Source organism: Petromyzon marinus, chromosome 65 (genome assembly GCF_048934315.1).
Source record: "Petromyzon marinus isolate PM22_M1 ecotype Great Lakes invasive population chromosome 65, UKy_Petmar_22M1.pri1.0, whole genome shotgun sequence".
NCBI classification, from domain to species: Eukaryota; Metazoa; Chordata; class Hyperoartia; order Petromyzontiformes; family Petromyzontidae; genus Petromyzon; species Petromyzon marinus.
In genome coordinates this window covers 3110016-3128552 of record NC_133731.1, presented here as the reverse complement: position 1 = coordinate 3128552, position 18537 = coordinate 3110016, and the positions used below count along the sequence as shown (strand labels likewise).

Here is an 18537-nt window from a genome sequence, read left to right as displayed (position 1 = left end):
CGTCTCGGGTGTGGACCAATCAAATTCAAGGACAGTGCCAATATCATTATCAGAGTTGTCTCATTTTGTTTTGCATTTTGACTGCTTGTGTTGTGGTTATTGCAAACATGATGCCTTGAATAAAGGTGTCAGTTTTTTTGTGTGTGCCAGTTAAAAGGGTAAAAACCTATTACTAAGAACTCTCGACCAGGCAAAGACTGCGGTGACCGTGGGCAAGCCGGAGACACACGACCAGGGCGGAGATGTTTGTGGAATGTCGCAGCCTGGCAGCTCCATCGCAGCCGTTCCTCTCCTTTGGCTGCCATTCCATCACAACCCTCACCCCCCAACCCCCCCCCCCCCCCATCACCTATTACCGCCACATTCTCCGGACAGAAAATAAATACCGCTCGTCCACCACCACCACCGCTCTAGGGAGAGATGTTGACTACCTCGCCCGGTACTCAGGGAGAGGTCGCGGCAGGGGGGGGTTCAATCCAGACCCCGACGCCTGTAGAATCGGCTACCCGGTGGGTGTTGTCTCCGTCACGCGAACCGGATCCTGTGCCGTCAACGTTATTGCGGGAACGCGTTTCGTTCCCGGGGGGGGGGGGGGGGGTCCCCCCGGGGTTTTTACACGCTTTCAATTAACTCGCTCTGGTCTGTTGTCGTTGTTGTTGTGTCCTCAAATCCTGTAACTCAATTGTAACCCACTTCCCAATGTGGTATCGACTGCAAACTTGATATACTTAAGTCATACTGATGACAATACTAGATTCTATCGTAAAAAAATATATATATATTTTAAAACGTTCTGTTTTTTATTATTACACGCTTTTTATTAACTCACTCTGTCTGTTGTTGTTGTATCCTCAAACATTGTAACTCAATTGTAACCCACTTCACAATGAGGTATCGACTAAGAACTTGGTATACTTATTCATAATAAAGGTTTTTGTGTTAGATCGCGTTAGTTATAAATGTGTCGTAACCCTCCACTACCCGACACGGCCAATCAGCAAAAAAAGTGTCACGTTGACAAAAGACAAAGAGTTCACTACTTTAGCCCACCGGTGTGTTGAAGAGTGAATCCACAACACACCGGTGGGCTAAAGTAAGTGAACTATTTTGTCTTTTGTCAACGTGACACTTTTTTTTGCTGATTGGCCGTGTCGGGTGGTGGAGGGTTACGACACATTTATAACTAACGCGATCTAACCCAAAAACCTTTATTATGAATAATATTGGTCGCGAAAGCCTACATGTTAAATTGGTATACTTATGTCATACAGATGACAGTACTGCATTCTATCATTAAAAAAATATTTATATTTTAAAACGTTTTTTTATTATTACACGCTTTTTATTAACTCATTCTGTCTGTTGTTGTATCCTCAAATCCTGTAACTCAATTGTAACCCACTTCCCAATGTGGTATCGACTAAGAACTTGCTATACTTATGTCATAGTGATGACAATACTAGATTATATCATACAAAAAAATATTTTTTTTTAAACATTATTTTTTATACGTTTTGTTTCGGCTTGGGTCTGATTGTCCACGCTCAACTCACGTTGGCTGTAGTTGGCCACGGTCCCCCTTACGTTGTGGCAAGCTTCGGGGCCACTTCCTGGAGTCGTGGAGTTCTGACATTACTAGTACATTTCATTAAAACGTGTTTAAAAAAAAAAGTTTTTTTCAATATATATTACTTATTCCCCACCCCCCCCCCCCATCAACATTTAGAATCAACATCACCACGCGTTTAGGAGGAGTAACTTAGCTGCCGCGATGAATTTCCACGCGACGATGACGACGACGACAATGATGACGACGACGACAATGATGACGATAACAACGTTGATGATGACGACGATGATGACGACGATAATGGTGACGATGGTGACGACGATGGTGACGATGATGATGACGACGACGACGATGGTGACGATGATGACGACGACAATGACAATGGTGGCGATGATGACGATGATGACGATGGTGACGATGATGACGACGATGACGATGGTGACGACAATGACGACGACGACGATGACGACGACAATGACAATGGTGGCGATGATGACGATGATGATGACGATGATGACGATGGTGACGATGATGACGACGATGATGACAATGACGACGATGATGACGAGGATGACGACGATGGTGACGACGATGACGACGACGATGACAATGGTGACGATGATGACGACGATGACGACGATGATGATGACGACTATGATGACAACGACGACAATGATGACGAGGATGACGACGATGGTGACGACGATGACGACGACGACGACGACGGTGACGATGATGATGACGATGATGACGATGGTGACGACGATGATGACAATGATGATGATGGTGACGATGATGAAGACGATGACGATGATGACGACGATGACAACGGTGATGATGATGACGATGACAATGGTGATGATGAAGATGACGATGACGACGATGATGATGACGATGACGACAATGATGACAATGATGATGATGGTGACGATGATGAAGACGATGACGATGATGACGACGATGACAACGGTGATGATGACGACGATGACAATGGTGATGATGAAGATAACGATGACGACGATGATGATGACGATGACGACGATGATGATGACGATGGTGACGATGATGACGACGATGGTGACGATGATGACGACTAAGACGATGATGACAATGACGATGATGACGACAATAAAGCTGCATCGTTGGGCTATTACTTGTGCTAGCCTACTACACGTGACACCTACTACACGTGACACCTACTACACGTGACACCTACTACACGTGACACCTACTACACGTGACACCTACTACACGTGACACACACCTACTACACGTGACACACACCTACTACACGTGACACACACCTACTACACGTGACACACACCTACTACACGTGACACCTACTACACGTGACACCTACTACACGTGACACACCTACTACACGTGACACACCTACTACACGTGACACACACCTACTACTACACGTGACACACACCTACTACACGTGACACACACCTACTACACGTGACACCTACTACACGTGACATACCTACTACTACACGTGACACACCTACTACTACACGTGACACCTACTACACGTGACACACACCTACTACACGTGACACACACCTACTACACGTGACACACACCTACTACACGTGACACACACCTACCAAACGTGACACACACCACACGTGACACACACCTACCACACGTGACACACACCTACCACACGTGACACACACCTACTACACGTGACACACCACACGTGACACACCACACGTGACACACACCACACGTGACACACACCTACTACACGTGACACACACCTACTAGACGTGACACACACCTACTACACGTGACACCTACTACACGTGACACACACCTACTACACGTGACACCCACACACTACACGTGACACACACCTACTACACGTGACACACACACACTACACGTGACACACACACACTACACGTGACACACACCTACTACACGTGACACACACCTACTACACGTGACACACACCTACTACACGTGACACACACCTACAACACGTGACACACACCTACCACACGTGACACACACCTACCACACGTGACACCTACAACACGTGACACACACCTACTACACGTGACACCTACTACACGTGACACCTACTACACGTGACACACACCTACTACACGTGACACCTACAACACGTGACACCTACTACACGTGACACACACACACTACACGTGACACACACACACTACACGTGACACACACACTACACGTGACACCTACTACACGTGACACCTACTACACGTGACACCTACTACACGTGACACACACACACTACACGTGACACACACCTACTACACGTGACACCTACTACACGTGACACCTACTACACGTGACACCTACTACACGTGACACCTACTACACGTGACACCTACTACACGTGACACCTACTACACGTGACACCTACTACACGTGACACCTACTACACGTGACACACACTACACGTGACACACACTACACGTGACACACACTACACGTGACACCTACTACACGTGACACCTACTACACGTGACACCTACTACACGTGACACACACTACACGTGACACACACCACACGTGACACACACCACACGTGACACCTACCACACGTGACACACACCTACCACACGTGACACACACAAACCACACGTGACACACACCTACCACACGTGACACACACCTACCACACGTGACACACACTACACGTGACACACACCTACCACACGTGACACACACCTACCACACGTGACACACACCTACCACACGTGACACACACCTACCACACGTGACACACACCTACCACACGTGACACACACCTACCACACGTGACACACACCTACCACACGTGACACACACCTACCACACGTGACACACACCTACCACACGTGACACACACACCTACCACACGTGACACACACACCTACCACACGTGACACACACACCTACCACACGTGACACCTACCACACGTGACACCTACCACACGTGACACCTACCACACGTGACACACACCTACTACACGTGACACACCTACTACCCGTGACACCTACTACACGTGACACCTACTACACGTGACACACACCTACTACACGTGACACACACCTACTAGATGTGACACACACTACACGTGACACACACCTACTACACGTGACACACACCTACTACACGTGACACCTACTACACGTGACACACACCTACTACACGTGACACCTACTACACGTGACACCTACTACACGTGACACCTACTACACGTGACACACACCTACTACACGTGACACACACCTACTACACGTGACACCTACTACACGTGACACCTACTACACGTGACACACACCTACTACACGTGACACACACCTACTACACGTGACACACACCTACTACACGTGACACACACCTACTACACGTGACACCTACTACACATGACACCTACTACACGTGACACACCTACTACCCGTGACACCTACTACACGTGACACCTACTACACGTGACACCTACTACACGTGACACACACCTACTACACGTGACACACACCTACTAGATGTGACACACACTACACGTGACACACACCTACTACACGTGACACCTACTACACGTGACACACACCTACTACACGTGACACACACATACTAGACGTGACACCTACTACACGTGACACACACCTACTACACGTGACACCTACTACACGTAACACACACCTACAACACGTGACACACACCTACTACACGTGACACCTACTACACGTGACACACACCTACTACACGTGACACCTACTACACGTGACACCTACTACACGTGACACACCTACTACACGTGACACACCTACTACACGTGACACACCTACTACACGTGACACCGACTACACGTGACACCTACTACACGTGACACCTACCACACGTGACACCTACCACACGTGACACCTACCACACGTGACACACACCTACTACACGTGACACACACCTACTACCCGTGACACCTACTACACGTGACACATACTACACGTGACACACACCTACTACACGTGACACACACCTACTAGATGTGACACACACTACACGTGACACACACCTACTACACGTGACACACACCTACTACACGTGACACCTACTACACGTGACACACACCTACTACACGTGACACCTACTACACGTGACACCTACTACACGTGACACACACCTACTACACGTGACACACACCTACTACACGTGACACACACCTACTACACGTGACACACACCTACTACACGTGACACACACCTACTACACGTGACACCTACTACACGTGACACCTACTACACGTGACACACACCTACTACACGTGACACACACCTACTACACGTGACACCTACTACACGTGACACCTACTACACGTGACACCTACTACACGTGACACCTACTACACGTGACACCTACTACACGTGACACCTACTACACGTGACACACACTACACGTGACACACACCTACTACACGTGACACACACCTACTACACGTGACACACACCTACTACACGTGACACACACCTACTACACGTGACACACACCTACTACACGTGACACACACCTACTACACGTGACACCTACTACACGTGACACCTACTACACATGACACCTACTACACGTGACACCTACTACACGTGACACCTACTACACGTGACACCTACTACACGTGACACACACCTACTACACGTGACACACACCTACTACACGTGACACACACATACTAGACGTGACACCTACTACACGTGACACACACCTACTACACGTGACACCTACTACACGTGACACACACCTACTACACGTGACACACACATACTAGACGTGACACCTACTACACGTGACACACACCTACTACACGTGACACCTACTACACGTAACACACACCTACAACACGTGACACACACCTACTACACGTGACACCTACTACACGTGACACACACCTACTACACGTGACACCTACTACACGTGACACCTACTACACGTGACACACCTACTACACGTGACACACCTACTACACGTGACACACCTACTACACGTGACACCGACTACACGTGACACCTACTACACGTGACACCTACTACACGTGACACACACCTACTACACGTGACACACACCTACTACACGTGACACACACCTACTACACGTGACACCTACTACACGTGACACCTACTACACGTGACACACACCTACTACACGTGACACCTACTACACGTGACACCTACTACACGTGACACCTACAACACGTGACACACACCTACGACACGTGACACACACCTACGACACGTGACACACACCTACGACACGTGACACACACCAACTACACGTGGCACCTACTACACGTGACACACACCTACCACACGTGACACACACCTACCACACGTGACACACACCTACCACACGTGACACACACCTACCACACGTGACACACACCTACCACACGTGACACACACCTACCACACGTGACACACACCTACCACACGTGACACACACCTACTACACGTGACACCTACTACACGTGACACACACCTACCACACGTGACACACACCTACCACACGTGACACACACCTACCACACGTGACACACACCTACCACACGTGACACACACCTACCACACGTGACACACACCTACCACACGTGACACACACCTACCACACGTGACACACACCTACCAAACGTGACACACACCTACTACACGTGACACACACCTACCACACGTGACACACACCTACCACACGTGACACACACCTACCACACGTGACACACACCTACCACACGTGACACCTACCACACGTGACACACACCTACTACACGTGACACACACTACACGTGACACCTACTACACGTGACACACACCTACTACACGTGACACACACCTACTACACGTGACACACACCTACTACACGTGACACCTACTACACGTGACACCTACTACACGTGACACCTACTACACGTGACACACACCTACTACACGTGACACACACCTACTACACGTGACACACACCTACTACACGTGACACACACCTACTACACGTGACACCTACTACACGTGACACCTACTACACGTGACACCTACTACACGTGACACACACTACACGTGACACACACTACACGTGACACACACTACACGTGACACACACTACACGTGACACACACTACACGTGACACCTACTACACGTGACACCTACTACACGTGACACCTACTACACGTGACACCTACTACACGTGACACCTACTACACGTGACACACACTACACGTGACACACACCACACGTGACACACACCACACGTGACACCTACCACACGTGACACACACCTACCACACGTGACACACACAAACCACACGTGACACACACCTACCACACGTGACACACACCTACCACACGTGACACACACCTACTAGATGTGACACACACTACACGTGACACACACCTACCACACGTGACACACACCTACCACACGTGACACACACCTACCACACGTGACACACACCTACCACACGTGACACACACCTACCACACGTGACACACACCTACCACACGTGACACACACCTACCACACGTGACACACACCTACCACACGTGACACACACCTACCACACGTGACACACACACCTACCACACGTGACACACACACCTACCACACGTGACACACACACCTACCACACGTGACACCTACCACACGTGACACCTACCACACGTGACACCTACCACACGTGACACACACCTACTACACGTGACACACCTACTACCCGTGACACCTACTACACGTGACACCTACTACACGTGACACACACCTACTAGATGTGACACACACTACACGTGACACACACCTACTACACGTGACACACACCTACTACACGTGACACCTACTACACGTGACACACACCTACTACACGTGACACACACCTACTACACGTGACACACACCTACTACACGTGACACACACCTACTACACGTGACACCTACTACACGTGACACACACCTACTACACGTGACACACACCTACTACACGTGACACACACCTACTACACGTGACACACACCTACTACACGTGACACCTACTACACGTGACACCTACTACACGTGACACACACCTACTACACGTGACACACACCTACTACACGTGACACCGACTACACGTGACACCTACTACACGTGACACCTACCACACGTGACACCTACCACACGTGACACCTACCACACGTGACACACACCTACTACACGTGACACACCTACTACCCGTGACACCTACTACACGTGACACCTACTACACGTGACACCTACTACACGTGACACACACCTACTACACGTGACACACACCTACTAGATGTGACACACACTACACGTGACACACACCTACTACACGTGACACACACCTACTACACGTGACACCTACTACACGTGACACACACCTACTACACGTGACACACACCTACTACACGTGACACACACCTACTAGACGTGACACCTACTACACGTGACACCTACTACACGTGACACCTACTACACGTGACACCTACTACACGTGACACCTACTACACGTGACACCTACTACACGTGACACCTACTACACGTGACACACACTACACGTGACACACACCTACTACACGTGACACACACCTACTACACGTGACACCTACTACATGTGACACACACCTACTACACGTGACACACACCTACTACACGTGACACACACCTACTACACGTGACACCTACTACACGTGACACCTACTACACATGACACCTACTACACGTGACACCTACTACACGTGACACCTACTACACGTGACACCTACTACACGTGACACACACCTACTACACGTGACACACACCTACTACACGTGACACACACATACTAGACGTGACACCTACTACACGTGACACATACCTACTACACGTGACACCTACTACACGTGACACACACCTACTACACGTAACACACACCTACTACACGTGACACACACCTACTACACGTGACACCTACTACACGTGACACACACCTACTACACGTGACACACACCTACTACACGTGACACCTACTACACGTGACACACACCTACTACACGTGACACACACATACTAGACGTGACACCTACTACACGTGACACAAACCTACTACACGTGACACCTACTACACGTAACACACACCTACAACACGTGACACACACCTACTACACGTGACACCTACTACACGTGACACACACCTACTACACGTGACACCTACTACACGTGACACCTACTACACGTGACACACCTACTACACGTGACACCTACTACACGTGACACCTACTACACGTGACACCTACTACACGTGACACACACCTACTACACGTGACACACACCTACTACACGTGACACACACCTACTACACGTGACACCTACTACACGTGACACCTACTACACGTGACACACACCTACTACACGTGACACACACCTACTACACGTGACACCTACTACACGTGACACCTACTACACGTGACACCTACAACACGTGACACACACCTACGACACGTGACACACACCTACGACACGTGACACACACCTACGACACGTGACACACACCAACTACACGTGGCACCTACTACACGTGACACACACCTACCACACGTGACACACACCTACCACACGTGACACACACCTACCACACGTGACACACACCTACCACACGTGACACACACCTACCACACGTGACACACACCTACCACACGTGACACACACCTACTACACGTGACACCTACTACACGTGACACCTACTACACGTGACACACACCTACCACACGTGACACACACCTACCACACGTGACACACACCTACCACACGTGACACACACCTACCACACGTGACACACACCTACCACACGTGACACACACCTACCACACGTGACACACCTACCACACGTGACACACACCTACCACACGTGACACACACCTACCACACGTGACACACACCTACCACACGTGACACACACCTACCACACGTGACACACACCTACCACACGTGACACACACCTACCACACGTGACACCTACCACACGTGACACACACCTACTACACGTGACACACACTACACGTGACACCTACTACACGTGACACACACCTACTACACGTGACACCTACTACACGTGACACACACCTACTACACGTGACACCTACTACACGTGACACCTACTACACGTGACACCTACTACACGTGACACCTACTACACGTGACACACACCTACTACACGTGACACACACCTACTACACGTGACACACACCTACTACACGTGACACACACCTACTACACGTGACACCTACTACACGTGACACCTACTACACGTGACACCTACTACACGTGACACCTACTACACGTGACACCTACTACACGTGACACCTACACGTGACACCTACTACACGTGACACCTACTACACGTGACACCTACTACACGTGACACACACCTACACGTGACACACACCTACTACACGTGACACCTACTACACGTGACACACACCTACTACACGTGACACCTACTACACGTGACACCCACTACACGTGACACACACCTACACGTGACACACACACCTACAACACGTGACACACACACCTACTACACGTGACACACACACCTACTACACGTGACACCTACTACACGTGACACACACCTACTACACGTGACACACACCTACTACACGTGACACACACCTACCACACGTGACACACACCTACCACACGTGACACACACCTACCACACGTGACACCTACCACACGTGACACCTACTACACGTGACACCTACTACGCGTGACACCTACTACGCGTGACACCTACTACGCGTGACACCTACTACGCGTGACACCTACTACGCGTGACACCTACGACACGTGACACCTACGACACGTGACACCTACGACACGTGACACCTACGACACGTGACACCTACGACACGTGACACCTACTACACGTGACACACACCTACTACACGTGACACACACCTACTACACGTGACACACACCTACTACACGTGACACACACCTACTACACGTGACACACACCTACTACACGTGACACACACCTACTACACGTGACACACACCTACCACACGTGACACACACCTACCACACGTGACACACACCTACCACACGTGACACACACCTACCACACGTGACACACACCTACCACACGTGACACACACCTACTACACGTGACACACACCTACCACACGTGACACACACCTACCACACGTGACACACACCTACTACACGTGACACCTACTACACGTGACACCTACTACACGTGACACACACCTACCACACGTGACACACACCTACCACACGTGACACACACCTACCACACGTGACACACACCTACCACACGTGACACACACCTACCACACGTGACACACCTACCACACGTGACACACACCTACCACACGTGACACACACCTACTACACGTGACACACACCTACCACACGTGACACACACCTACCACACGTGACACACACCTACCACACGTGACACCTACCAAACGTGACACCTACCACACGTGACACACACCTACTACACGTGATACACACCTACTACACGTGACACACACCTACTACACGTGACACACACCTACTACACGTGACACCTACTACACGTGACACCTACTACACGTGACACCTACTACACGTGACACACACCTACTACACGTGACACACACCTACTACACGTGACACACACCTACTACACGTGACACCTACTACACGTGACACCTACTACACGTGACACCTACTACACGTGACACCTACTACACGTGACACCTACTACACGTGACACCTACTACACGTGACACCTACTACACGTGACACCTACTACACGTGACACCTACTACACGTGACACACACCTACACGTGACACACACCTACTACACGTGACACCTACTACACGTGGCACACACCTACTACACGTGACACCTACTACACGTGACACCCACTACACGTGACACACACACCTACAACACGTGACACCTACTACACGTGACACACACCTACTACACGTGACACACACCTACCACACGTGACACACACCTACCACACGTGACACACACCTACCACACGTGACACACACCTACCACACGTGACACACACCTACCACACGTGACACACACCTACCACACGTGACACACCTACCACACGTGACACACACCTACCACACGTGACACACACCTACTACACGTGACACACACCTACCACACGTGACACACACCTACCACACGTGACACACACCTACCACACGTGACACCTACCACACGTGACACCTACCACACGTGACACACACCTACTACACGTGACACACACCTACTACACGTGACACACACCTACTACACGTGACACCTACTACACGTGACACCTACTACACGTGACACCTACTACACGTGACACCTACTACACGTGACACACACCTACTACACGTGACACACACCTACTACACGTGACACACACCTACTACACGTGACACCTACTACACGTGACACCTACTACACGTGACACCTACTACACGTGACACCTACTACACGTGACACCTACTACACGTGACACCTACTACACGTGACACCTACTACACGTGACACCTACTACACGTGACACCTACTACACGTGACACACACCTACACGTGACACACACCTACTACACGTGACACCTACTACACGTGACACACACCTACTACACGTGACACCTACTACACGTGACACCCACTACACGTGACACACACCTACACGTGACACACACACCTACAACACGTGACACACACACCTACTACACGTGACACACACACCTACTACACGTGACACACCTACCACACGTGACACACCTACCACACGTGACACACCTACCACACGTGACACCTACCACACGTGACACCTACTACACGTGACACCTACTACGCGTGACACCTACTACGCGTGACACACACTACACGTGACACACACCTACTACGCGTGACACCTACTACACGTGACACCTACGACGCGTGACACCTACGACACGTGACACCTACGACACGTGACACCTACGACACGTGACACCTACTACACGTGACACCTACTACACGTGACACACACCTACTACACGTGACACACACCTACTACACGTGACACACACCTACTACACGTGACACACACCTACTACACGTGACACACACCTACTACACGTGACACACACCTACTACACGTGACACACACCTACTACACGTGACACACACCTACTACACGTGACACCTACTACACGTGACACCCACTACACGTGACACACACCTACACGTGACACACACACCTACAACACGTGACACACACACCTACTACACGTGACACACACACCTACTACACGTGACACCTACTACACGTGACACACACCTACTACACGTGACACACACCTACTACACGTGACACACACACCTACTACACGTGACACACCTACCACACGTGACACACCTACCACACGTGACACCTACCACACGTGACACCTACCACACGTGACACCTACTACACGTGACACCTACTACACGTGACACCTACTACGCGTGACACCTACTACGCGTGACACCTACGACGCGTGACACCTACGACACGTGACACCTACGACACGTGACACCTACGACACGTGACACCTACTACACGTGACACCTACTACACGTGACACACACCTACTACACGTGACACACACCTACTACACGTGACACACACCTACTACACGTGACACACACCTACTACACGTGACACACACCTACTACACGTGACACACACCTACTACACGTGACACACACCTACTACACGTGACACACACATACTACACGTGACACACACCTACTACACGTGACACCTACTACACGTGACACCTACTACACGTGACACCTACTACACGTGACACCTACTACACGTGACACCTACTACACGTGACACCTACTACACGTGACACCTACTACACGTGACACCTACTACACGTGACACCTACTACACGTGACACCTACTACACGTGACACCTACTACACGTGACACACACCTACTACACGTGACACACACCTACTACACGTGACACACACCTACTACACGTGACACCTACTACACGTGACACACACCTACTACACGTGACACACACCTACTACACGTGACACCTACTACACGTGACACACACCTACTACACGTGACACACACCTACTACACGTGACACCTACTACACGTGACACACACCTACTACACGTGACACCTACTACACGTGACACACACCTACTACACGTGACACACACCTACTACACGTGACACACACCTACTACACGTGACACACACCTACTACACGTGACACCTACTACACGTGACACACACCTACTACACGTGACACACACCTACTACACGTGACACCTACTACACGTGACACACACCTACTACACGTGACACCTACTACACGTGACACACACCTACTACACGTGACACACACCTACTACACGTGACACACACCTACTACACGTGACACACACCTACTACACGTGACACACACCTACTACACGTGACACACACCTACTACACGTGACACCTACTACACGTGACACACACCTACTACACGTGACACACACCTACTACACGTGACACCTACTACACGTGACACACACCTACTACACGTGACACACACCTACTACACGTGACACCTACTACACGTGACACACACCTACTACACGTGACACCTACTACACGTGACACACACCTACTACACGTGACACACACCTACTACACGTGACACACACCTACTACACGTGACACACCTTTACTAGACCAGGGACAAATCCACGCCCGTTAGTCCACTACACCGTGGCGGACGACCACCGCAGAGATCTGAGACTGAGAAGAAAAAGAATTAGTAGAAAAAAGAGCTTCATAGCTCATCGGATTCCTCCGGTAAACACAAACCCTCTCATTCTGCCCGAGGAAAGGGCGATGTTGATGGCGTTAGGTTCACGTTGTAGCAGCAGCAGCAGCAGCAATCGACGGGCGTAGCGTTTGAATGCCCTTCCATCCAGCAGTGGATTGGGTGATGATGATGAAGATGATGATGATGAAGATGATTTAGGATGATATCGGTTCACGTGTGGCGAATGCGCTGCGAGGTTGGGAAGGGATGGGAGAGTAGCAGGCAAGGGTGGTGGATCTGTTGAGGCATGGAATTGGGGCGTTGGTAAGGTTCGCCGAGCATCATCCAGCAGTGGATAGACCCAGGGCAGATTAAAGGAGACAACACGCAGAGAGAGAGAGAGAGGTTGGCGTGGCGCTCGATCGATGTCTTGTGCGGCGTAGCGGCGAGCGGGCGAGACCGAACCCAACGTTAGCGGTTCGTTCTTTTCGATGCGTTCGATCGTTGATCTCCGGACGCGGCAGTTCAAAGCATGTGGTGGGTGGTGTGGTGGTGGGTGGGTGGTGGTGGGTGGGTGGGTAAGAGGAGGACGAGGAGGTTGTTAAAAAAAAATTGTGTTACGACTTTACGGGGGTGGGGGGGGGGGGTGGAGAAACGCACGCCGGCCTCGCCTGAAACCTCCTGCCGCGAGCCTGCGCTAGGCCCCGGGCAGGGCAGGGCGGGGACGACGGTGAGCGCGGGTGGGTGGTTGTTGTGTGTGGGGGGGGGTGGGGGTTGGGTTGAGATTGCCGCCACCCCCTCCGCCCCCCACGCCGTTCCCGAACTGGGGGGGGGGGGGGTTCGCGCCGGGCCCCCTACGCCAACTTACCCCCGGGTCCCCCCGAAGGAACGAAAGGCCGAGAGACGCCGCAGCCGCCGCCGCCGCTATGGAGTCCGTCGTTGCCGGCGGTAGTCGAACGGCAGGGACATGGAGGAGCCTTCAACTCGCACAGAGAGAGAGAGAGGCGCGGGGTGGGATGGTGGGGGGGAGGGAGGGGCGCGGTTGGAAAGGGGGCGGGGCGACGCGGAAGGAGGCGGGGCGCGGTGAAAGAGGGCGGAGCGGCATGATGGGTGGGCGGGGTGGAGAGGGCGAAAGGGGGCGGGGTGGGGTGTAAAGGGGGCGGGGTTGGACGGGGTGGAGGGGGAGGGGGACGTGGGTCGCGAGGTGGGGAAAACTCCCCACGGTGGAGGCGATTGCCGCGTCTCTCGATTGGTTGAAAAGGCGCGCACGTGACCCGAATTCGGGACAGCGTTCGCTCGGGGGAGGGGTGAGCGATTCCGCTGTCTCCCGATTGGTCGAGAGGCACGCACGTGACCGCGTTCCGCTGTGGGTGCAGCAGCGTTAGCTGGGGGGGGGAGGGGATTCCACGTCTCCGATTGGTCGAGAGGTACGCACGTGATCACGACCTGCTGTGGGTGCAGCAACGTTAGCTGGGGGGAGGGGATGGAGTGGGTGATTCCACGTCTCCGATTGGTCGAGAGGTACGCACGTGATCACGATCTGCTGTGGGTGCAGCAACGTTAGCTGGGGGGAGGGAATGGGGTGGGTGATTCCACGTCTCCGATTGGTCGAGAGACACGCACTGGTGATCACGATCCGCTGTGGGTGCAGTAGCGTTAGCTGGGTGGGAGGGAGGTGGAGGTGGGTGATTCCACGTCTCCGATTGGTCGAGAGGCACGCACGTGATCACGATCTGCTGTGGGTGCAGCAGCGTTAGCTGGGTGGGAGGGAGGTGGAGGTGGGTGAGCGATTTCGCTGTCCCCCGATTGGTCGAGAGGTGTGCACATGACCGCGATCACAGTTCCTATGATTACTGTTACATTGCATTTATGGATTTATTTTGGTGATTTCTAAAAGTTTTTTGGTTTGGCCATGTTTTAGTTTATTGTAGTACGGAGTTAGACTGATGGCCTTAATCTAAGTTTTCTTTTTGATTTAAAGCTTTCGTGACTGCAGTAATTCATATTCTTAGCTCTTTCGGTAAAGTCACATTGAAGGGAAGCAATAAAATAATAAAATATATATAAAAACAATACAAATTCTCACGACGTTTCGACCATAACACAAACGGTCGTCATCAGGTGCGAAAAACCAACGGCAAGAAACATTTCAAAGAAGTGGCGGTTCGCATTTATTTTTTTATTTTCAAACGGTGTTTGTATTTATTTATTTTAAAAAAACGTTAGCACCAAGGGCAGCGATTTGGCAGTCTGTTTAGAAGGACGAGTCCATCTATGTTCTGAAAAGAGGAGGGGGGAGACGAAAAATGTTATGTGTGCTGTCTGAAAGCCACCGTAAGCGTGAACAATCAATTAAGACCTGAAATGTTTTATCAAATCCTTCCAATGATTGCTAAGCCAGAATCCATCTTCTCGGTTGAAATTGTCTCTGTGCTTGTATATGTGGATAGCCTCATGAACGATTCTCTCATGGTAGCCAGATGGCTTACAAAGAACCTCTGTCTTGGAAAAGTCAATGGCATGTGAGCCTACTGAATTAGAACAATGATCTGCTACGGCCGAGGTGTTGGTCCTACCGTGTTTTAGGTCTGCTTTGTGTTCACGAATGCGGTCCGAGACATGGCGTTTGGTTTCTCCAATGTAACTACTACCACAGAGGCAACTTAGTTTGTAGACACCAGGGTACTGTATGTCCGGAATCACATCTCAACTTGACCTCTATGTGTGTGTCGTGGTGAAATCTTGTCATCGAAAATTAGTCCACCTCCTGTTGTCCAATCAATTCCTAAATTTCGCACACGCACTCAGATCCGGTGACAATGCATGCCTGTAACAAAATCGGCATCAATTAATAAATAAAATCGCTACTTTAAAGCAATTAACATTTTCAATGGACACCTTGTTATTTTTATATATATTTGTGTAGGTAAAAAAAACGCCGCGGTTCCTAAACTTTCGAATCGCCACGCCCAAGAAGCCGGTGCCACGTGTCTCAGGCGCTCCTGCTCCGTGTGAATGAGTTACGAGCACCCTCACTTCACACAAACAAAAGTTGTACAAATTTTGATTTAAAGCTTTCGTGACTGCAGTAGTTCCTATTTCTTTATATAAATATTCTATATATAAATTTATTTATAAATA

The 18537-nt window shown here is 50.6% G+C and overlaps 1 protein-coding gene across 2 annotated transcripts in view; it reads right to left on the bottom strand.

The window, feature by feature from the left end:
* Nucleotides 1–16436, bottom strand: part of LOC116956509 (GTPase KRas) — a 30968-nt gene extending 14532 nt beyond the window's left edge. The window contains exon 1 of one of the 2 annotated variants that reach the window (XM_032978187.2): nt 16265–16436. The gene's annotated coding sequence lies outside the window, so the exon portion shown is untranslated. The remainder of the gene's footprint in view (nt 1–16264) is intronic. The other variant, XM_076054245.1, reaches the window with a different exon arrangement.
* Nucleotides 16437–18537: the final 2101 nt, after the last annotated feature.